This window comes from Balaenoptera musculus, chromosome 11, assembly GCF_009873245.2.
Source record: "Balaenoptera musculus isolate JJ_BM4_2016_0621 chromosome 11, mBalMus1.pri.v3, whole genome shotgun sequence".
Classification (NCBI taxonomy): domain Eukaryota; kingdom Metazoa; phylum Chordata; class Mammalia; order Artiodactyla; family Balaenopteridae; genus Balaenoptera; species Balaenoptera musculus.
Window position 1 is genome coordinate 97,550,971 of NC_045795.1, and position 24,049 is coordinate 97,575,019.

General features: G+C 50.3%; 1 protein-coding gene across 1 annotated transcript in view; it reads right to left on the bottom strand.

Moving 5' to 3' along the window:
• Positions 1-24,049, bottom strand: part of ATP2B2 (ATPase plasma membrane Ca2+ transporting 2) — a 358,026-nt gene that overhangs the window by 268,830 nt on the left and 65,147 nt on the right. The window contains exon 2 of the mRNA XM_036869343.1: positions 13,215-13,259. The gene's annotated coding sequence lies outside the window, so the exon portion shown is untranslated. The remainder of the gene's footprint in view (positions 1-13,214; positions 13,260-24,049) is intronic.

Genomic DNA, 24,049 nt, shown 5'->3' on the forward strand with positions numbered 1-24,049 from the left:
CTCCTCGGACGTCTTCCTGTGTCCCTTCTCATCCTGTCCAAACTGTAGCCAGACTGAGTTTTCTAAGATATAAAACTGACCACATCATATCACTGTTTTCAAATCTTCAGCATCTCTCACCTGCCTGCAGGACCAAGTCCAAACTCCTTCACCTGGCATTTGAGGCCTTTCATGATGTGGCCCTGTCAATCTTTTCTGCTTACTTTCTGCAGCCTCTGGTCAGGCCTGCTGAGCCTGTCACCACATACTATTACATGTTTGTGTGTTCAGACCTCTTTGCATTCATTCACAACATCTTGGCTGTCTTTTGTCCCCTGAAGAACTCCTATTCATCCTTCAGGACCCAATCCAAATGGCCCCTCCCCTAAAAAATCTTCTCTAGCACCCTGAAGTCCAGTTGGCCTCTTCCTCCCCTGGACAGACCCTTTCTTATCATGCATCACATGACACTACAGTTATTTAAGCAACCATCCTCCTGGCAAGACTAGGGGCACTTCTGGGTAGAGGCCTCATTCTTGTCCTCCTTGAATGCCCTGGTGCCCAGCAGGGAGCTTGGCATGTACATGGCCCTCAGTTAACATCTGGCAAAGAATGAGGGAAGGAGCTAAGGTTCTTCGGGGAAGTCCTATAACTGTCTTGCTCTGGCCGTGAGTCAATAGCAACCTTCCTTCCCCAGAATTCTGGGCCACCTCAAGTGTGGGCAGAGCCAAGTCCTGCTGCTGCTTCATAGAATCACCAGGAACGGGCTCTTGAGCTGTTTCCTCCTTCAGTCTCCACAACAACAGCTTTATCAGCTTTGTTTTTCTAGAAGTCCCAGAGCCCATGGCTCCTTCCCAGCCTCTGTGGGTCCACGGCACTTGCAGCCCCTCACTTACCCTTCCGAGCATGTCCCGGGCCAGCTGTGCCAGAGGAGTGGGCCTCTCCCACGCCCCGGGCTCCGGGGCTCCAGGGCTCTGGGCTGGAGGGGTCTGCAGGGTGCGGAGCTGTCCAGACCTCTGGCTGCCAGTAGCAGAGGTGGGCAGCCGCTGCTGCAGAGCCCGCAGCTGCCCCCACCCAGGACTGCGGCTCTGGCAGCTGCAAGGAGCCTCCCGGCATCGATCAGTCCTGCTACTACAAGCCTCCTCGGCGCGCCTGGCTGAAGCCGGGAGCTTTGCAAGTGTGCGTAAAAAGAAATAGAAAATTAAAGAAAAACATCTAAGAAAAGGCCATCGGTGGGGGCTGGACAGCACACCATTTGCCAATACAGAAATGATACTGGCCGGGGTGCAGGAAGGCCCCCAACCTTCCTGCAAGGGGAGGGGTGGCAGAGGGATTTCCAGATAACTGAAGGTTAACCCAATAAGAGCCAACTCCTTTGCCTACCAAGTTTCTGGGCTGGTTTTAATGGGAATGGGCATAAAACTCACAAGGTAATGTGTAGCAGACCTCACTTGTAATGTAAGCATCTTTTGATGACTCAGAGCTGTTGAGGTGAACACGCTGGGACACTGCAGTGCCTCCGCTCTATTCCCAGGTGAGTGGGCTGTTTGGCCAGACACTGAATGACCTCGTAGTGCTGGTCACCCCTCAACCAACTGAGCTCTCCACCCCGCTTTGCTGCTGTGCTGCCCACTGCCCTGTGCTGCTCCTGATGTCACTGCACATTCCCAGTGGTCTCATCACAGGTCTGGAAAAACCTGTGACCCAGTCTAACCTCCCAGACCATTGCTGGTTCCTTTGCTTCTCCCCATTCCCCTTTTATTCCTTTTGTGTCTCTCTCATCTATCTCTCTATCTAGCTAGCTACCTAGCTAGCTAGCTGTCATCCTTTCTTTGGCCCACTGTTCCAGACTCTGGCCTTGAAGATCTGATGATCACATTCCCGGCAACCAAACAGCATGAGCCTTCCTTCCAGCCAATCCCTGACCAATCACTTCTGGCCTCTGGACTCTGGAAGCCTCTCATTCCCTTTGGTTATTTTTGGAGTGGCCCAATTCGGGGGCATTTCCAGGACCTTGGGGCTCTTCCAGGATTTGAGCCAAGGGATTCCCAAATTGCGGTCTGCCATGAACTGCATTTGAGGAGAGTGGGCCCCTGGGACTTGCAAAGATGATAGAGGGGAAGGAGAAAAGAACAGCCAAGCCAACTGAGGGACCAGGTCAGGATCAATGGCGGCACCAGCCTCAGAAACTCAGTTGAGGGCATGCACGCGGGCAGTAGCAGGCAGACTCTGGACCCAGGCTCCAGATCCCGTGGGCCCAGCTTCCTATCCTGCTCTCCTGCTTGTCAGCTGGGTCATCTAGGCAAATCCTTTAGCCTCTCTGTGCGTCAGTTTGCCCGACTGTGAAGTGGCACAAGTCTGGAGTGAAACAGCTCACACAAATCTCCAGGCTCGGCACTGCTTTAGAGGCGTGACTGCTTCCTCCTAACTGCCCCTCCTTCAGATCTCCCAAGGGCCACATGGAGACACCAAGAACTAAGGAAGGAAGCTCCAGAAAAAGCTGTGAAATACGACCTGCAGCCAAGAACCAGCCAAGGAGGTTCGGGAGTCAGGGTTTCTGGAAGGCAGCACGGAGCCCCCGGGAGAGTTGAAAGCGCGCTGGCTTTTCAAGAACTGGTCCTGTGGCTGCCCGGGGAGGGTGGGCGAAAGCAGACATGGCCAGCATCCCTCAGACTTGTTCACCATCTGCCTCTTGATCCCAGACATTTTCAAACCCAGGCCCCTGGCCCACAGTTTCGAGCCCCTTTCCAAGTCACTTGTGCATGGGAGTGGCAGGATGTCATGCCCTCTACCCTATATCACTAAGTGTTTATCTCCTTCTAGATGCTTCTGCCCACACAACCTGAGACCAAGCCACCAATACATTTGCTGCAAAAGGAGAATGAAACAGTTGGGACACAGACGTCCAGGTAAAGTGACCGGCTTGACAGGTTCCAAACTGAGAATGTTCTAGGCCTCACTTGCTCTCCAAGGAGCCAGGATTCCTAGTTCCCTTCTTGAAAGCCAGGATGAGCCTCTATCCTCCCAAACCCACACGGCACCCTGGGTCTCATCCCTTTCCCATGTCCTCTTTTGCCCTCCCTCCCTCCCTCCCTCTCTCCCTCCCTCCCTCCCTCTCTCCCCTACATAAAAAGATTTAGGGAGGAAATAATAACACCTGCCAGCCTCATAGATCCAACTGCCTCCTCCCCATCTCCACTTGGATGTCTAATGAGCGTCTGAGAGTCAACATGCCCCAAACACTACCCTTCATTCCCCCACCAAACCTACTACTCCCAGGCCCCACCCCTGCTCTCCCTTCTTCTGCTGGTCTTAGTAAATGGCACCAGCATCCACCCTGTTGTATCATAAAGAATTGAACTGCTTTTTGTCCCTGGTTCCTGGGAAGGAGACTCTAAATTCTTGGAATTTCCCAAGAGATAGCGGTGTCTTTGCTGTTCCTGAGCCCCTGGGACCACACCTGAGTTTATGCTAATGCACTGAGTCAGGATGGGGGCTGGCCACCAAAAAGACCAACCAGGGGAGTAGAGGGTTGGGGCTTATGAGCCAGCCCTGCCTCCAGGGAGGGGGAGGGATAGAGATGCAGTTTAATCATGATTGTCCTATGTATCTCTTCATTTGGCTGGTCTTGACCTGGATCCTTTATAATAAAACTGTAATTGTAAGTATAGCACTTTCCTGAGTTCTGAGTCATTCTAGTGAATTACTAAACCAGACGGGTTGTAGGAACCCCCCCCAATTTGTAACCAGCCCATTAGAAGTACGGTAGCCTGGGGACACCATTGGTGGCTGGCATCTGAGGTGGGGATGGTTTTGTTGGGAACCATGTCATTTATCTCATACCGTCTGTGCTAACTCTGGGTGGTCAGTGCCAGGTTTGAACGTCAGCACCCCAGCAGTGTCAGAATTACCCCCGCATGCCAAGAGTCACCCATGATTCCTCTCCTTTTCTCTTCCCCCATATCCAATAAAAGAGCAAGTCCAATCAGCTCAGCCTTCACATCTGTTCAAAACACGGCCACTTCTCCCCACTCCCACTGTACCGACCCGGTCCAGCTGCCAGCATCTCTCACCTGAATTATTGCCGCGGAAGCCTCTTCCCCGATCTCCCTGCTTCCCCCCTTGCCTCCTGCCGCCTACGCTCCACAGAGCAGCCAGGGGGCTGCAAGCCGGCCACGTGCCCCTGCTCGAAACCCTGAAGCCTGCCCCCATCTGTCCTGGAGTTAAGGCAGAGTCCTTGCCATCTGCCCTCACTTCCCTCCCTGACCTCAGCTGCCACCACGTGCTCCCCTGCTCTGAACATTTGGCCACACTGGCTTCTCCACGCCCCCAGACAAGCTTCGGCCGCCTCAGGACTTTCCCTTTATCTGGAATGTTCTCGTTCCTTTCATTCAGTCTGAAAGGTCACCTCCTCAGAGAGGCCTTCCGTGACCACCTTGTGTAAAACTGCCCCACCCCCAGTCCCTCCCCACCACCTCCTCTCACTGGCTTCACTTTCCCCGATAGCCTGGACTGTCTAACAGACGGCAGTTTTGTTGACTGTCCATCTCCCTTAGTGCAGCGGCAGCGCTTGAGGGCAGGGGCCACGTCTGTTTTGTTTGCTGCTGTCTTCCCAGTATTTGACTCAATAAATAGTTGTCAAATGAATGAATAAATAGGTGCCACCAAGAAAACTGGTCAGATGCTGAGAAGGGTATTGTACCAATGATGGTGTGTTTCATTGAATCTTTTGCTTTGCAGCTGGTTGTAATAAAGATGTATTTACATGGATGTGGAAGGAACCACAATAGGGCGGTACAATAGTTCAAACAGTTTGAGTGAAAGATAAAAAATGTTTTGTTGGGCTTCCCTGGTGGTGCAGTGGTTGAGAGTCTGCCTGCTAATGCAGTGGACACGGGTTCGAGCCCTGGTCTGGGAAGATCCCACATGCCGCGGAGCGGCTGGGCCCGTGAGCCACAATTGCTGAGCCTGCACGTCTGGAGCCTGTGCTCCGTAGCGGGAGAGGCCACGAGAGTGAGAGGCCCGTGCACCGCGATGAAGAGTGGCCCCCGCTTGCCACAACTAGAGAAAGCCCTCACACAGAAACGAAGACCCAACACAGCCATAAATAAAATAAATAAATTAATTAATTAATTAATTAAAAAAAAATGTTTTGTTGGTAGGTAACCAACAGATGCTCTGAAAGCAAAATGTGCCAGGTCATTTACTTCAAAAGTTACTGAGAGATTAAAGACAAAAAAGGCAATTGAGAAAAATTCATTGAATGTGGAATCTCCTAACTTGGGTTTTGGTCTTGTTTTTCTCATTTCCAAGTTGTGTGACTTTGGACAAGTGGCATCCTCCCCCCGAGCCTCAGTTTTGTTATCTGTAGAATGGGGAGGATGCTAATAATGCCTCCTGGCCTGTGTCCCAGTGTCGCTGTGAGGGTCCCGTGAGAGGCAGATGGAAGCAGGCCTGTCGGATGTTACTCAGTTTACTGCTGTGCTAACATCCACCAGGGCAGGAGTCCCAGGACATTTCCCAGGAAAGATGCTGAGGGAAGAGATTTTGCTGAATTAGAAGAAAATGCTAAACCAAGTTGTCATGCATGGTGGGACTGTCCCCTCCACAACTCCGAAATCCCGGGCACAGTCCTGGGTCCCAGCCTGGGCCCTGATACAGGGCCGCAGGCAGGCGGTCTCTCCACCTCCCTGGACCTTGAGGTCCCTGTGTGCCGACTGCCGAGGCCACTGTGAATCAGAGTCCCTCTGAGGGGCTGGTAGTGGACTGTTGGAGCTAGGTGTGGGGTGAGAGTTTGGTAAAGGCACCCCCAAATATCTCTGGGAATGTCCTCCTATCTGCCCTTGCCTAAATCCCAAACCTGGAATCACCTGTGACTCTCCGCCTTCCTGCCCACATCTTGGCTGCCATTCTCTTCTGTTTACTTCCTGTCACCCACAGGCACCATCGAGTCCAGGTTACTGCCATTTCTCACCAGGACAACTGCATCAGCCTCCTGACTGGTCCCCCTCCTGCTCCTGGCCATCTATTCACTCCAAGGCAGCAGCCAGATCAGTCCTTTAAAAACACAAGTCTGTTCCCATCACTCCCTGACTATAACCCTCCAATAGATTCCTGATATTCTTAGGGTAAGATCCAAACCCTCCTGACAATAGTGGCCTTATGATGCTGTCCTCCTGCCTTCACCTCTGACCTTTCATCTCACCAGCCTCGCCCCCCTGCTCTTTTTTTTTTTTGAAATTTTGAATTTATATATATACATATATTTTAATTTTTATTGGAGTATAGTTGATTTACAATGTTGTGTTAGTCTCAGGTGTACAGCAAAGTGAATCAGTTATACATATACATATATCCACTCTGTTTTAGATTCTTTGTCCATACAGGCCATTACAGAGTACTGAGTAGAGTTCCCTGTGCTAAACAGTAGGTCCTTATCAGTTATCTATTTTATATATAGTAGTGTGTATATCTCAATCCCAATCTCCCAATTTATCCCTCCCCACCCCTTACCCCCGGTAACTGTAAGTTTGTTTTCTACATCTGTAACTCTATTTCTGTTTTGTAGATAAGTTCATTTGTACCCCTTTTTTATATTCCACGTATTGAACTTAAAAGCGTTTGCACAGCAAAGGAAACCATAAAGAAAATGAAAAGACAGCCCTCAGAATGGGAGAAACTATTTGCAAATGAAGCAACTAACAAGGGATTAATCTCCAAAATATACAAATAGCTCATGCAGCTCAATATCAAAAAAACAAACAGGGGCCTCCCTGGTGGCGCAGTGGTTGAGAATCTGCCTGCCAATGCAGGGGACACGGGTTCGAGCCCTGGTCTGGGAAGATCCCACATGCCACGGAGCAACTGGGCCCGTGAGCCACAACTACTGAGCCTGCGCGTCTGGAGCCTGTGCTCCGCAACAACAGAGGCCGCGATAGTGAGAGGCCCGCGCACCGCGATGAAGAGTGGCCCCCACTTGCCGCAACTAGAGAAAGCCCTCGCACAGAAACGAAGAGGCAACACAGCCAAAAATAAATAAATAAATAAAAATAAAATTAAAAAAACAAAAAAAACAAAAACAAACAATCCAATGAAAAAATGGGCAGAGGATCTAGATAGACATTTCTCCAAAGAAGGCATGAAGATGGCTAAAAAGCACATGAAAAGATGCTCAACATCACCTCACACCAGTCAGAATGGCCATCGTCAAAAAGTCTACAAACAATAAATGCTGGAGAGGGTGTGGAGAAAAGGAAATCCTCTTACACTGTTGGTGGGAATGTAAACTGGTACAGCCACTATGGAAAACAGTATGGAAGTTCCTTAAAAACTAAAAATAGAGCTACCATCTGATCCAGCAATCCCACTCCTGGGCATATATTTGGAGAAATCCATAATTCGAAAAGATACGTGTACCACAATATTCATTGCAGCACTATTTATAAGATCCAGGACATGAAAGCAACCTAAATGTCCATCGACAGAGGAAAGGATAAAGAAGACGTGGAATATTACTCAGCCATGAAAAAAGAATGAAATAATGCCATTGCAGCAACATGGATGGACCTAGAGATCGTCATGCTGAGTGAAGTAAGTCAGACAGAGAAAGACAAATATCATGTGATATCGCTTATATGTGGAACCCTTGCTCTTTGTATTCTAGTAATGCTCAGCTTCTGTGTTTCTAATACTTCTTGTTCACCACAGGACCTCTGCAGTCTGTGCCTTTGCAGGAATACATTTTCCCCTTCTTTGGGCTTCCCTTTTCCTCACCTTCATCTTGGTCCATCATCTAACATCTATGACCTGGTCAAGTAGATGCATTCTCACACACCCTCCAATTTCTTTAATAAGCACTTCCTCAAGGAAGTGCATCTTGATTCCATCACCCCTACCCCACCATTAGGCTCTCACAGCAGACTGGGCTTCATAGCACTCATTGCATTATAATTATTACTTTATTATCTGTTTCCCCCATTAGGCTGGAAGCTCCATGAGGAAGGGACCATGTCTGCCTTGCTCACTCCTCTCTCACCAGAGCCACACTCATAATAGGAGATTGGTAACTAATAAAATTGTCACCCTGGAATCATTTGGGAATTATGCTCCACCTACCTCTGCAGCTTACATCTAAATCACTGATTTCCTTTACATCACCAACCTCAACCCACGGACACTTGCTGAGGACCAACTTCTCAGCCCAGTGAGGCCTAGCAACAAACAGGGAGGTGTGCAGACAGGTCCCCATGATGTGGTATGCCAGTGCTCTAATGGGGGGCAGCCCGAGAGGAGGAGTGACTGCCTGGCAGGTCAAGAAAAGCTTCCAGGCAGAGGGGCTCCATGAATGGGGCTTACAGGATGCTTAGGAGTTTGCCAGGTTGGGGGTGGACTAGAGAGAATGGCATGCACAAAAGGCCCAGATAAATAAACAGCACTAACAACATCTCCCAAATCTCCTCTGGAGTTTTATTTCCAGAACTTAGATCTAGACCCTCATCCCAGCACTTCTGCAAAGCCTCCTAACTAGATTTTTCTGCCACTTTGTTCTCATTTTAGCTCAAGAACCTGCTATAGCTCCCTACTACCCTCTAGCTTAAACCTAGGTGCCTGCCTGCCATTGGATGCCTGCCTCAGCCTCTCCCTGCCTCTCTCACTCTCAGGGACATTCTTGCTCATGACTCTCTGCCATAATCAGCTTTGCTTCTACCAAATTCAACGACCACCACCTTCCACACCTGACTCGCTTATCCTATTCCTTCTCCCCACCATTGATTTTATAAATCAATATCACTTTCAAGTGGACGCTAAGAAAAATTATTTTTTTGAATTTGAATTTGAGTGTTCAGAAGCCCATTTGAATGATTTAATTGCTTATAGCTAAGTCACTGCTTCTTACTGCAGTAGACATGCTTGAGAGTTTCTTAGTAAAATTAATTTTTGTGGGTTGAACTCTTCCTCTGACCCTGAACAGGTAGATGGGCTCAGCTAGGAATGGTCGTACTTTTGCTTCCAGGTCTTGGAGAGGTGAGGTGTTACCCAGAGCCCTGCTTGCATTCGGGGTCTACATCACACCTCACCAGGGGCCCATAAAGGCGAGGGCAATGTCCTCTCCATCTACAGCCCCTGCTCCCACTCCAGCTTCAAGCTCAGTGCTCTGCAAAGTGAAGGCCTGAGTCACCAGGAATAAGCTGCCCCTATTATGAGATGAGTTGTGACCCCAAAACTCATATGATGAAGCCCTAACCCCCCAGTACTTCATAATGTTACTGTATTTGGAGATACAGTCTTTAAAGAGGTGATTAAGGTAAATGAGGTCATATGAGTGGGCCCTAATCCAATATGACTGGTGTCCTTATACGAAGGGGAGATTAGGACACAGACAACACAGAGGAAGACCACATGAGGATCCAGGGAGAAGTTGGCCGTCTACACACCACGGAGAGAGGCCCCCGAAGAAAGCAACCCTGCTGACACTTTGATCTTGGACTTCCAGCCTCTAGAGCGGTATGAAAATAAATGTCTGTTGTTTAAGCTCCCCAGTCTGTGGTATGTTATGGTGGCCCCGGCAGACTAATCCAGCCCCCAAAGCTGGTTCTCCCAGAACCACAGTTCTGGGGACGGAAGAAAGACGATGTGACATCGACATTGGCTTTGGGTTAAAAAAAAAAGATGTTTTGAGAAAAAGAGCCCTTCAGAATGAAGTGCCAACTTAACAATTCTTCTTTTATGGCTGACTGGCAAAATGTACACACACACACACATATTGGTGGGGGCAGAAAATTTCTTCTTAACTGTAACTACCCTTTGTGATTATATAAACAGTAAACATGCCATGGTGGGAAATTCAGAAAATTCCAAAAAGCACAAATTAAAAATGTCACCTGTTATCCTCCCCCATTCCTGTTTCTCCAATTTTTTCTCTCCTTCTCATTCTCTCTCTCTCCCCTCTCTCTTCTACCTTGCTTACTTATATTCCTTTCCACATTTTTTTTAAATGCACTTAGAATTAATTTTGGCAAACTGCTTTTTCTCTTAACAATGAAATATGACCATTTCCCCCTATATTATTAAAAATTCATCTCAGATGTCATATTCACTGGCTTCCCAGAATCTTCCACAGTCTGCATGTGCCGCGATGGGTCTCCCCATCCCCTGCTGTTTCTATTTTTTAACTGATATAAACAATGCTGTGATAAATACCCCTGTAGATAAATCTTGGTATACATCTTGTGCTATTTCCTCAGGGCAAATTTCCTAGAAGTGAAATTACTGGTTACTCACATTTTTAAAGTGGAAATTTTAAAAAACTCTTAAAACTTTCTAGTAGGTTATATCACTTTTAGGGGTGTAACAACTTCTAACCACACATATTAAAAGCTCCCAAGAGTTTATGTTGTAATTTTAGACATCTTAAAAAAACGAAAGAGAAAAATAAGAAAGAAAGAGCAGAGAAAACCTAGGTTATCTGGCTATAAACATAAGAAAGTGACATCCATCTCTGACTTAGGAAGGGAAGGGGAGGAGCTGTCCCGGCTGTATTTACAGCACTCTGTGGAGTGGGTACCCATTTTACAGATGAGGAAACTGAGGCACAGAAAGATTAGAGTCACTCACTTGTTCAAGGCTATGCACAGCTAGGGAATGAAACAGTCAGGACTGAAATTCAGTTTTGCCTGGCTCCAAAAACTAAGGGCCTTACTATTATGCCACACAGGCCTCGGGCAGGGTCTGTGGGAGATGGTCTCAACTCAGGCATGAGCAGCTGGGCAGGACATCTCCAGGGCCACCCCCAGCCCTGGTGTCCTGTTCTGCCTTTCTATCTGGCAATGTCAGGCACCGGGTGTGTGGGGCTGGGAGGAGGCAGGGTGTGTCCCAGGGGTGCAGGAGCCTGCAAGGCCCACATGCCCCCACCAGGTGATGGTCAACATGCCCACCTGGCCATTGCCCATCTGGATCACAATTCTCATTGCTGCATTGACTTTATTAGAAAAGCCACACTGGTGTGAGAGCCTAGAGAAGGATGCAGGAATGTGAGTGTCAAAGCAAACATGTATATGGATAAAAGCAGGAAGGATTAAAAAAAAAAAACACCCCCAAACACCTGTGGCAATAAGGAAGTAAAATTGTGAATAAATTGTTCCCTGCACTTTCCAACCTTTTAAAAAAGTGATGTTGCTTTTACAGGATTATAGTGGGAAAAACAAGGTCTTTGAAGTCACATGGACCTGGGTTCCAATCCTGCTTCTCCCTAGATGTGTGACCTTGGGTGAGTCACTTCACTTCTCTAAGCCTCAGTCTCCTCACCTGCAGAATGGGGATAAGCATTCCGTCTTGTTCTCAGGATGAACTGAAGCGAGAGATTCCCACCACACCCTTCGCACCTTTCCTGCACATGGCAGAGACTCAGCAAATACCAGTTGCCACACACATTAATGCCTTGCTGAGGCCTAGGAAATGCAGAGGGAAGGCGACAGGGCCCCGCTCTGGGAGGAGCTGAGCAGGGAGAGGAAGGGGCAATTGTATCCTGAGGTGAGAAGCACCTTGACGGAGGGAACAACCAAGCCCACGTTATTTTTGGAAAATGGTCATGATCTGGCTTCCTAACTCACGACCACAGCAAAAGCAGAGGAGGAGGCCACATCACCTTCGACAGAGCTTTAATCCTTCCTCACTATCACCTTTTACTTCTCCATCAAAACTTACCTGCCCATGTCTTGGTTCCCCAAACCCTGCTATCTGCTAATGGCTAACCTGGTCAGAGAAGTTCTGCAGTAGACATGCGTGCCCAGGGCTTCCTAGACCACTCCAGATAGCGTTTGGAAAAAAACAATGCAAGCAACACAGGCTTATTACATAAAACTCAGAAAACACCGAAAATCCAAATTGCGCATTCTCTTGTAACTAACCTACAGATGACATCTGGACAGAAGCTTTCAAAGCTACCTCATCCTTTCCCGAGGAGTGACGCAGATGGTGGCAGGGAGTGGGTGTTGGGTGGAGAAGCCTCTCTCCTATCAAACGCCCTGGAGTGACTGCTGATTCCACCCAGGCGTGGAGCCAGCTCCCCACACTCGCACCCCGTGAAAGGACAGTTTCTCTGATTCTCCGATTTCTCCGAGGTTGCTAGGGAAGCGGCAGCCCAGGGCCATTGGCAGAACTCCCAGGCAGTCCCCCAGGCAAAGGGGCTGTGTCTCTGAATGTTTGTAAACGGATGGACAAACAGTCATGAAGCTCTGGGACAGTCCTCTGTGGGCTCCCAGGCCCTCGTTCCGTCCCAGGCCCCACCCAGGCTCAGGCAGGGCCCTCCGCACAGGGCTCCCCCTTCTCAAGTCCCCAAGTCAATAATACTCCTCAGTGTGGCTGAACTCAGTCAGACACAAATTGAAAAATAATCTGACAGCATTAAAAGATACTCAAGCGTGAATGACTGAAATGATAGCCATGTAACCCACCCGGGAACATTGCTCTTTATCTCAAAACGACATTGGCTGGGACTTCCCTGGTGACGCAGTGGTTAAGAATCCACCTGCCAATGCAGGGGACATGGGTTCGATCCCTGGTCTGGGAAGATCCCACATGCTGTGGAGCAACTAAGCCCATGCACCACAACTATTGAGCCTGCGCTCTAGAGCCCGCGACCCACAACTACTGAGCCCACACGCCTAGAGCCCATGCTCCGCAACAAAGAGAAGCCACCGCAATGAGAAGCCCGTGCACTGCAACGAAGAATAACCCCAACTAGTTCTCGCCGCAACTAGAGAAAGCCGGCGCGCAGCAACGAAGACCCAATGCATCCAAAAAAAAAAAAAAAAAGAAAGAAAGAAAAGAACAAAGACATTGACTAACCCAAGCACACCTCTGTTTCAGTGGAATATTGCAGCAAGGTAAAGTGGCAACGTACAGGCTCTGTGGGGACAGGGAAGGGAGAAGATCACACCTGCAGCAAATGTGTCCAAACCTCCGTTTTACATCTGCTTCTTGCTTCCTTTTCCTCCCCGGCTACTCACAGGTCCACAGGGTTTGGGGAGTGGCGGCCCAGAGCCTTGGTGTCAGGAAGGCGTTAGGGAGGCTGGGGCAGTCCGGGCAGTCGGGGTGGGGAGGGGAGGGGTGGTTGACTGTACAGAGAGGTGGTTTGCAAACCAGGTGTTTCCTAATCGGGGCCATCGATGGCGCTGAAGTGTAGGTGGGGATTCTGAGCCCCCCAGGTGAACCAGGGGTCTTGGTCTCACACTCACCTGTCTCCTGGGCTGCTCTCAGTCTGCTTTCCAGGTGTGAGAAACCTACAAGCAGAGATCAGAAACGCCTGTCAGAGGGGCTTGTATTTTCTGGTGGCCAGGTATGTGGATCTGGCTGTTTAAAATTTAATACTTGAACTGAACCCCAGTATTTAGAAACCGAGGGATTGCACACGTAAAAGCCGGCTTTCTGACTCCTCCTGGGAGAGCTGCATCTCTGGGCCACGTGCAAATTGGACAGTGATGGGCTGGAGCTGCGCGGGGCTGTCCCTCTAGGCCCGCGGATGCTCCCCAATCCCACCCATCTGCCCCCTGGGCGCTGGAGTGAGCAGTCCTGCTCCGGCGGCGTCTGATGCGCGACCTGCACAGCCCAGGCTGCTCCCTCCCTCCCCCCTCCCTTCTCTGCTCCAGATACACAAACTGAGAATTCTGGGGAGAGAACGCCAGGCGCCTCCCTTGGAATAATCAAGGGTGAGAAGACTGAGTCAGACTCCAGGCAAAGTTTGGGTCAGGGACCCTGCCACCCCGTCTCCAGGGTCCCTTTCCAGTATCTCTGCTCTGCAGCTCTTGGGGGCTGAATCAGGTAGTGTCTTGAGGGTTTAATAAAGGACCTCTTGACAAAGATGTGAGCAGGAGTGGTGCAGTTCCCCAGCGAGAGGAAAAGTGGCGGTTCCGTTGCTACCATCCCTAATCTGGAAGTGGGTGGGAGGAAGAAATAGTTTCCAGACCCAGGCACACGGTGGGCTGCATGGGAAGACTCCTGATAGGAGTTGTCACCTGTGGGCAAGGCATGCAGCTAGCCCAAGGTGACCCTGAGAGGGACAGCTGGGAGACTAAATACCCCAACATCTCCCCCACCCCTCACTCTACAGCTTGCCAGGGCTCCCCATTGGCCAAGGCCAACAGGAAGCTGGAGGGGGAGGGACTGAACGGATGCAGCCCTACAGGTCCCCTCCTGGCACAGGGCGGGGTGGAGAAGGGCAGACAGTGGGTCTCCAGGGGTGAACGGCAGGTGTCCAGTGCAGCGGCCCTGCCTCCCGTGCCCCGTTCATCCACTGGATCCGCACCCCTCAGGCCCTAAGCCAAGGCCGACCAGGTCCTTCAAGGTGTCAGAAGCTCGGTTCCACTCCAATAACTATTGGCCCCCATCCTTCCAAAGCCTCTCTATTCTGCTCACCTGGCCTCAGCCTGAGTCTTCTGCCCCATCCTCCAGCTACCCCTCTCCTCCAGCACCTGGAGCCCCATCCGTGGGGCCCTGAGCTCACCTCGCCACCCCCGCCTATTCTCTTCCACTGGACGCCGGTCAAATTCCTCTCACCACGGAGCCAGGTTGTCCCCTTCCCAGAAAGACAGCCCGGCCCAGGGTTCACAGAGGTCTGGGAGCAGAGCTACAGGGAATCCACAGGCACGAGGCTGATACAGAGCAGTCACGGGGAAAGCCGCCAGCTGGGAAAAACAAAGCCTGACAAGAGGCAGCCAGGTGCAGGATTTCGTGGAACCCAGAGCTGGAAGTGACCTGGGAGATCACCTGCTCTGGCACCTGCTCTATACAGATGGGGAAACTGAGGCCAGGAGAAGTGGGGGAGGCTTGCACCGGCCACACAGCCAGAAAGTGGCAGAGCCAGTGTCCTGTTGGCCTGCCAGGCTGTCCCTGCCTCCTGGCCTGGGACACACGAGGACCCGGCTGAGTCAGGAGACTGGTGTCAGGTTCAGTTTTCTCAATAATGGTTTTACTAATAAGCACCAACATTAAGGGGTCCTGGTTCATCCTCTCCTCATCCCAAATCTGTGAGGCAGGTACTGTAATGATGCTACAGATGAGGAAGATGAGTCCCAGAGGAGTTACCCAACAGGCCTTAGACCAGCACGGCAAGTGAGTTCTGTAGCAGGGGCAACAACATTGATGACAATAATAATAACGAGCACTGCCGACGAGGATGCTTTCTCCAAACTGGCCCCATGCTTAGGTCCTCACACACATTAGCCCATGAAGTGTCTTGTTGTTGGGAATTTTTAATGAACTTTTTCCACTTGGTTAGAATGTGGAGGGTATATATATCAGCTTTACTGAAACATAATTGACATATACCATTATGTGAGTGTAAGGTGTAGGTGTCATCTGATATACTTATATATTGCAAAGTGATGATCACTGTAGCATTAGCTAATACCTGCATCACGTCACATAATTACCATTTCTTTTTTGCGGTGAGAACATTTAAGAGCTGCTCTCTTAGCAACTTTCCAGGGTATATATCCCATAGTTTTAACCAGACAGGACTAGCTATGGGTTATTTAGATGACTCCTGACTATTTAGTTTCCACACACTCATTTTCTGACCCTCTGTGGGCCTCTCCCTGACATTTCAGCCTGTATGAGGCAGAAAGCAGAATTGGCCACCTGTCACGCCCAGTACCCTTCCGTGATGTTCAAGGGGCCTCCCCAGGCTCGGCTGGGCCCACCTGCTGCTCACCTGAGGCCCTGAACTCACACACACGGTGGCAAGGGCCCAGGCTGTGGACAGCCAGGCCTGCCTCATCGGCGGTGCCCTGTCTTCTCCAACAGGGGCTGCTAGGATGAAAGACTGATGAGCAATCTGTCCTCGCTGGCAAATTTTTAATTCTGGAAGAAAGGAGACCCCGGCCCCTGGCCCAGCCAGCACTGCAGGGAGGGTGCTGCTTGGGTGTCACCACTGTTAACATTTTATCCACACTGACAACAGCTATGAACCCCGCGCCCACGTTTTTCTGTCCGTAAATGAAGGTGAAAGGCTAAGATGAGGGGTGATTGGCGGGAAAACCACCAGACCCCCGGCATGGAAAGTTCTGAAGCGACATGAGGGTGAGTGAGACTAGGTCTCCAGAAGGCCTGGGGCAAGGCTGGGCACAGGGGTAGGGGGTATGGGAAGCTGAAGGCCATGCCAGCTGTCAGTCAACGACTCTTGCCCTTCTAAATTGCAGGTGACTGCACCTTGCTCCCTGGATCCTCTAACGGTAAACGAGCCGAGACAGGGCTGAGCTTGGAGCACGGTCCCTGGGTGGGGGCCCCAACCCCCAGGCTTAAGGTCACTGCTCCAGGAGAGCAGGAAGCCTGCGGGATTATCCACAACTCAACTCCATCCGATTTCACAAGCCAGCCCATAAAGAGAAATGAAGGCCTGAGTTAAAATCTTCACTTCATCTTTACTGGCCCATGTTCTCGAGCAAGTCACTTCAACCTCCTGTGCCTCAGTTTTCTCCTCCATAAAATGGGAATAGAAATAGCCACTGGAGAGGGCAGTGATGAAGATAAACTGAGAGGATGCAGGGAAAGCATGGAGGGCTATGCCCGGCATACAGCGAGCTCTTGATAAACATTAACCATAACAAGGAAGAAGGAACCACCAGCTCTGCTCGCAAATGACTTATAAACTAGTGGGGATCTCACACTGGCTGAGAACAAAACTCACAAGGAAGATGAAGTCAGGGTAACACGACACTACAAAACACCCGGAATGAGAACTGGGGGTGTGGGGGATCATTTTGATTTAGAGGTGGCAATCAGGGGAGGCTCCCCAGAAGAGGGGACCCAGAAAATACACCTCCAAGTGCCTCCATCCTTTGTGAGTTCAGGGACTAATCTCTGGTGGGAGGCCTTCCCCATCCTGAAGTCCCCTTTCAGCAGATTGGGCATCGATGAGGTTACAGTGAGTACTGCTTCTCAGTAACACCACTGTTTAGCCAATAAAGTCACGAATCATTGGCTCCCAGGGGCCCCAGACTTTCTTCCAGGAATCTTCCCAGGATTGCTTCAGCCCATGTGGATTCCATGCTTCTCACGTGGCACTAGCAGCCAAAGCCCAAACCACATGCCCTAAACAGCCTGCTTGCAGGGGAGGAGCCCTGGGTTCTAGCCCCAGATTGGTCCTCTGCTTCCTGTGAGATGTTGGCCAAGTGCCAGCCACTCTCTGCACCACAGTTTCCCTATCTGTGCCCAGGGGATGGACTAAATTAGAATCCCCCTGAATAAGCTCTGGGAAGCACTAGCCTTTTGAGAGGCTGCTTAGAGGGGACCATGGTTCATGCTGTAGCCCCTGCCGCCCTCGTAGATTTCACAAAGCAATCAACACATCAGGCTCTGATAAGTCCTGAAACATAGAAACCGGCTTAGTTTTTGCCTGACCCAGCATTTCCCAAACTAACTTGACTTTCAAACTTTTTGGGGGGAGTAATGTCTATTAACACCCACAAAACTAGCATTCCTCAGAACCCACTTCGGGAATGCTGGCCTCAAAGATCTCTCAGGTACCTTCCTGCTCTGTCAATAAGGGGATTCAATAAGAGTCTGGGGTGTGGAATTTCACCCTCGGGGTAATTTTTCCAAAACGTCTCTGCTGCATTTCTGGCCAAGATGGGAGGGTGCCCTCCTCCAGCTCCCACGGCAGGTGCCGTGTCTGGATCTCCGTCACAGCCATCCTTGCCCTGCAAGGGTGGGTGTGTCTCTTCCCACAGTGGACCATAAGCTCTTGAGGGACGGACCGTGTCTGGACACTGGTGTGTCCAAGGGCTTGACACACTCAGTGGCTGAAACACACACACACACAGTGTGTGCTCAATAAATATGTTTAGGTATGATGTTTAAAATATTTTACACGGGGCATGTACCAAGAGGGACACAAGCTATAAATAACCTACAGGTGCTTGTCAGTTGAACACCAGCCTGGTGGAATGAATGAATGAAAGAACGACAAGACCTGCAGGAGAGAACATAACTATTAACTAGAGAGAAAAAGCACTTTCTAATGCAAAGCCCAGTGCTATGTTTTTAACATTTTTTCCCCTTCTGGGTTTTCCCGGCTTGGGGAAATATTCAGATCTGGGTATGGGGGCTGGGTGCTACGAAGATGACCCTCCCCCCAGTGCCCCAGGCGGGAGCCAAGGCCAGAGGAGAAAGTGGGCTTTTCTGTGTCCTCAAAAGAGCTGGCACTAGGTTCAGCATTTCAAATATCCTTCTGAAATCTGAATCCAAAATGGAACATTTTTTCGAGTAAATAATACCCTTGAAGTCAGTTCAGGGCACCACAGCCCCCTGAACTTCAGAGGTGGGGCGGCACAGGGAGCCGTCAGAGCACAGCGCACCCCAAAGCCTGGTCTCCTGGCTCCCCCAGGCTGCCTGGCTTCCAGGCGCAAGGAGAGTGGGGGCATTTCAGGCCCTGGGGTATCCAAGAGACATTTTTCTCTGATCAGACCTGCTAATGACACAGGGAGATTCTGGAAGGCCATGCCCTGGGGGCCCTACAGGGTCATGGGCTTTGGGGGCCCTGGGTCAAGGGTGGGGGCGGGGTGGAGACGGAGTGGAGGAGTCTGGTGGCCGAAGGTAAGATTAGAACGGGTCAGGGTCCTCTCCGAGTGACGGTCAGCACCTGACGCCTTGGAGCTAGCGGATGGCAAGGCTTCAGATTTCCATATTGGTTTCTCTCCGCCATCAGGATTTGAAGCAGATACCACCCGGTTTGAGTTACAGAATCCGGCTCACGGCTTCCTGACCCTTGCCTTCTGGGAGGCTTGCAGAGGTGTGAGTTCTCAGGAGGGGCCAGGCCCGGGGCACATCCAAAGGGTGCAGGAGAGAGTGGCCAGGACAGCAGGGCTCCACTGGTGGGAAGCAATGTCCACCTCAATTTAACCAGCAGTTTGCCTTTTTTTTTTTTATGGTTACTTTCTATTCATAACTGCTGTTACCATTTTTTTCCATTTATGGTAGCAATAAGGTTTCATTTTGATTTTTAAAAAAGTGAGCTCATTTGAATAGAAACACAAAGTACTTTTCAGGACAGGTGACCTCATCTACAGGTGAGGAGGAGGTATGAGAATGACTGGAATCTGGGAAACTCTCATCTAGCCCAACCTGCCCACATCACAGATGCGCACACGGAGTCCAGAGGGGAGGGGTCTTCCCCAAGCACACACAGCCAGTTGATAGCAAGAGTCGGGATGAAGATCTCAGGGTCGGGGTCTTTCTGTTGGGCCATCTCATCTTTGTGAAGCCAGGCTGTGAAGCTCCCCCTAGTGTGGTCCTCACGGTGCAGGGGAAACGTGGCCTCACAGACCTGCTGCCTCCAGGGTACTGGGGGCTCTGCAGAGGCCGGACCTGAGCCATATTCATCTCTCTACCCCACAGAGCCAGTCACAGAATTGGTGTTCAGTAAGAATCTGGTAAAAGGAATGGATGAGGGGATGGATGGGTAGATGGATGGATGGATGGGTGGATGGATGGTTGGAGAGACAGGTAAGTGGATAGATGAAGATGCAGAAGGAGAAAGAAGGGGATGGATGGAGACATTAATGAACAAATTATGTGGCTGATGACTTAGGCTCTCCCTCCCAACTTCACCCATCCAAGGGTATTTTCATTCTGTTAGAGAACTAGCAGAAATTCCTCCAAGACAAAAGAATTCATGGTGAAATTTCAGATACCATGACAGACTCGGAGAGACAAAGAGCCTTCCCCTGTCCCCATTTCACCAGTGAGACCTTGAGACAAAAGTGAGTGACACTGCTCAGGGAGCCCAGAGCCTCAGCTTCTCATTTTGCTTTTGAAACTTACTCTATGACCTTGGATGAATTCGCTCCCCTTAGTGGCCCTCACTTTTCTCATGCATAAAATGGGGGGCGGGAGGTGAGTCAAATGAGTCCTGCTATCTCAGCATCCTAGGACCAACCCCTCCCCATCCCCTCACCCAAGACCTATCAGAGGCCAAAGCCTCTCCAAGCATGTCCAATGCTGCCAGTAGGCACTGAATCCTTCAGTCAGACTTGGCTTTTCTAAGAGGTGAGCACCTTTCTGCAAAGTGACGTGCTGAGGGCAGCCAGCCAAGCAAGAGCCCCAAGAACAGATCAGCAATGGGCTCCATCTTGCTGTGCCTTTGGAAGCAGTGTATATAAAGAAGAAAACATCAGAAAGGCTGGTGACATGAGGTCAAGTCCTCCATCCCCTAAATGATGCATCCCTTCACATATAAAACTGTCATGCACAGGGTGTGGACAAACCAAAGGTGGGAAGACAAGGGAGGGGCGGGAAGGAGAGGCTCAGAGCACAGGCCCCTGGGTCAGCCAGGCCTGGGTGCAAATCCCGCCCCTGCCCCTTCTTAGCTGTGTGACCTTAGGCCAGTCTCTCCGAGCCTCACCATCGTTTTCTTCCAGCGTGGGGCACATACTAGCTCGCCACTTCATTGCGCGGTTGTGAGTCAAAGAAGATAATCCATGTGCGTGGCTGGGCTCCGCAGATGCTTGCTCATCATCCTCCCAGAACTGCAGGGGAGAGCCTGGGTCGTGTCCAGTAGGATTTTCCCCAATGGGCTGCATGGGGATGGCTGTTTGCTCAAATGCTAAGTGTTTATTGAGCACCTAGACATGCCAGGCCCTCTGCTCTGCTCTGGGGACTCAGTGGTGAACTAAGGCAGCCCTAGTGTCTAACCTCATGGAGTTTAAAGTCTAGGGGAAGAGATGGGGAGATGGTCATTTACGAAATGGTCACTCCAATGAATGTGAAATGTCACTGAGACAGGTTCTATAAAGGGGAAAGTGGGGTAGAGTGGGGGCTACGTCACAGGGCCCCTTTTGTCCTGGGGCAAGGGTCATCAGGGAAGTGACTTCAGCTGAGACCTGAAGGGTGTGCAGGCTGTGAACAGGTAAAGGTGCTGGAGGTGGGGAGTGGGTAATGGGAATAGGGAGAGAGGTTTAGCAAGTGCAAAGGCCCTGTGGCAGGAGGGACACAATGTATTCAAGGATCTGGGAGGAAGCCAGTGGGGCTGGAGCAGACAGCAAGAGGCAGCGTGGTATCAAATGAAGCTGGAGACGTAGGCAGGAGCCTGACCGCCCAGTGACTCGTGGGCCATGGGCAGGGATTTGGGTTTTTCCCTGGGAAAAATGGGAAGCCATTAAAGGGCAGAAAGTGGAAGGGTGAGGAGTCCAGTTGCCGCGATGTGGAGAATGGATGTACGGAACCCAGAGGGGAGGCTAGGAGCAGTAAGGCAGCCATGCCTCTGTCCAGGCAAGGTGGCCCAGACTGCTTGGTGGCCACAGAATGGACATCAGCCAGGAACAGCCCTCATCCAAGCTTTGGCAAATGACTAACATGCAGGGAAGTGGTGCCTGTGAGGTCCACTAGGACATCCCCTGTCCCGTTTCAGTGAGGTCTCTTAAAGGCCCTAAAGCTCGATCTCAGCCCCGAGGAACAAGGCAGGCCCTCCCCAGAGTCCTCAGTGCAGGATGACTTCCCTGGAGCAGGATGTCCATGTGATAGTTAAGGTAATGCTTATCCACAGACTTTACAGTTTACAACCACCCTTCACAGCCTTTATCACATTTGATCCTCACAACCGCTGTCAAGTTGGGAGAACTCCAAATCCAACCTCTTTCCTGACTCCCTTTTGAAGAATAAAAACCATAATAATGATAATAACTATTGCTATACAGTTGATTCTTATTATTAGTGGTAGTTATGTTCTATAAAATCTCGACAAACACTGAATTAGTGAATACTGAAACACTGCTCCTAGCAGAAATACAGGGATAGGTTCCCGTGAGCCTCAACTGACAACATTTTCGTCAACTGATCCATACATAACCTTGTTTTATGTGTGTTTCTGTATAAAGACACCTGATTTAGTATCTACTGTTGATTCGTTAACATTGAACTCACGCCTGAACGAAGCTCATCTGACACACGTGTTTTCCTCATAAGACGCATCACAGCCTTCCTGGCTTAGGAACACTAAACAGCACTTCAGCACCGTGCATGGGGGCCATTTAAAACAGCAAAATCACCAACAAAAAGTGCAAAAACGTGAAAAACATGGCACCAAGTAGACCACCAGGAAGCACACTTGTTGACACATGAGAGCTGAAACAAGAAAGCAGAGTGACACCCTGTTCAACCTCAGCTGGGAACTTTCACATTGGGTGACCGCTTTGCACAATCTGCAAATGACTGCAAAAGCACCGTGAGTACTGATTTGGGGGTTACAAATAAAATTTAGTTAGTAGGCAAATTTAATAAGTAACATGGAATCTGAGAAGCAAGAGGATCCACTGTATGCGTCCACGCCACGCCGGGCCCTCTGGGCGCTGGGGGCGCAGAGCCCGCTCTCCCTGCCAGGCATCACGCAGCCTCACCACCCCGTGATGGTTACTTTGCAGAGGAGATGGAGAGCTTTGGCTGCAGGTGGAGGGTCCCACAGCGGGGAAGTGGCCCAGCAGGGATGTTAACCAGGGGTGAGCCCTCTGGAGTCCAGTTCCGTGCCCCTAAGCTTCATCTGCACGCCCTCATTCTAAAAACTGTTTTTACATCAGGTTTCTTAAAACCCTGATTCATTTCCGCCTTCCTGCCAAGTAAGCAGTTCAGCTCACAAACTATATTAATCCCTGGCATAAATTCATTTAAACAAAATATTGCCAAGCAACGCAAAGGCAGAAATCCTCTTACGACCCACATGGGTATCGATGCTTTGCGTTGAGGGAGGGCTGAGCCTCTTAGTGCTGGACTGTCAACACACCCAAATCCTGGAGCAAAGAGTCCAGGCAGGGCCAGAGGACAGGCCTAAGAGACACGGCCCGCCCCCAGGAGAGAACGACCACTCGCCATGGTGGGGGGCAGGCACAGCTCTTTGCCTGACAGTTTCATGGGATCCTCATAGAAAAGGGAGGGCAATGCTTAAGGGCTGGACACTTTTTAGTGAAAACCAGCTTTATGATCCTGACTATTTAACTCCCCCAAATGCCAAATCCTGCATTTAAGACTTTCTAAAGCACTTTCACATCCATGGCTGGCTCCACTTTCCTCCAACTGAGACATAGGTGGTGGTATTAGCCCAGTTGAGGGACGAGGAAAGCGAGGCTCAGGGGAGGGGAATCCCTTGCCCGATGTCACACAGCCAGGCAGGAGGCAGAGCGGGGATTTGACCCCATGCCTTTTGTCTCCCACGGCACAGTCTTTCAACCGCTTCCTCAGGTAGAGAAAGGACGGCTTCTTCCTCTGAGTTGGTCAATTCCAAACTGGAACTTGTGTTTCAGAACCAGAAAAGGGGAAGAACACAGTTGTGCGCACAGACCCTCTCCCACACGGATCGGTTTTGCAGCCCAGCCCTGCCACCTGCCAGCGGCACGTCCTGGAGCAAGTTACTGATTCTCTCTGTGTCTCAGTTTCCTTATCTGGAAATCTCTAAAGTAGTATCTGCCACAGAGAGTGGTTACAAGGATTTAAATGAGTCAATATTTGCAAAGTGCTTAGCGTAGAGTTTGCCACTTAGTAAGTGCGATGTAAATGTTTATTAAAATTAAACAAAATTAACCTAGGTATAAATCAGAAGGGGAAAGCATTTGCCAAATCTGTTGTTACCCAAAATTTTTCTAATTCAGTTGAACTCCATGTTTATTTGCTGCAATTAACACTACTATTAACGGCCACGTGGTAAGTCCATCTTTCCTACCTATAGCAACTTCAGGTAGGAACAGAGTTATGCTACAACTCTGCATGTAAATATTACTAAACCCGTTTTATAGATGAAGACTCCTGAGGCTCAGAGAGGTGAAGTGACTTGCCCGAGGTCACATAACTGGTAAGTGGCAGAGCCAGGATTCAAATCCAGCAAAAAGACCTGTGCCTCCCATCTGATCAGTGGTGCCTAAGCTCCTGCTAACTGAGACAGGCTCCTGGAGGCCCAGGCTTTGGGAGAGAAGGTCGTTGCCAAGGGGCTGCTGTGGACACAGTGGGACAGACCATGCAGAGTGGACCCCACTCCTGCCCCCAGAAGAGAACTCCGGGCTCCATACATCCCATGCAAAACAGGCCCTGCCTC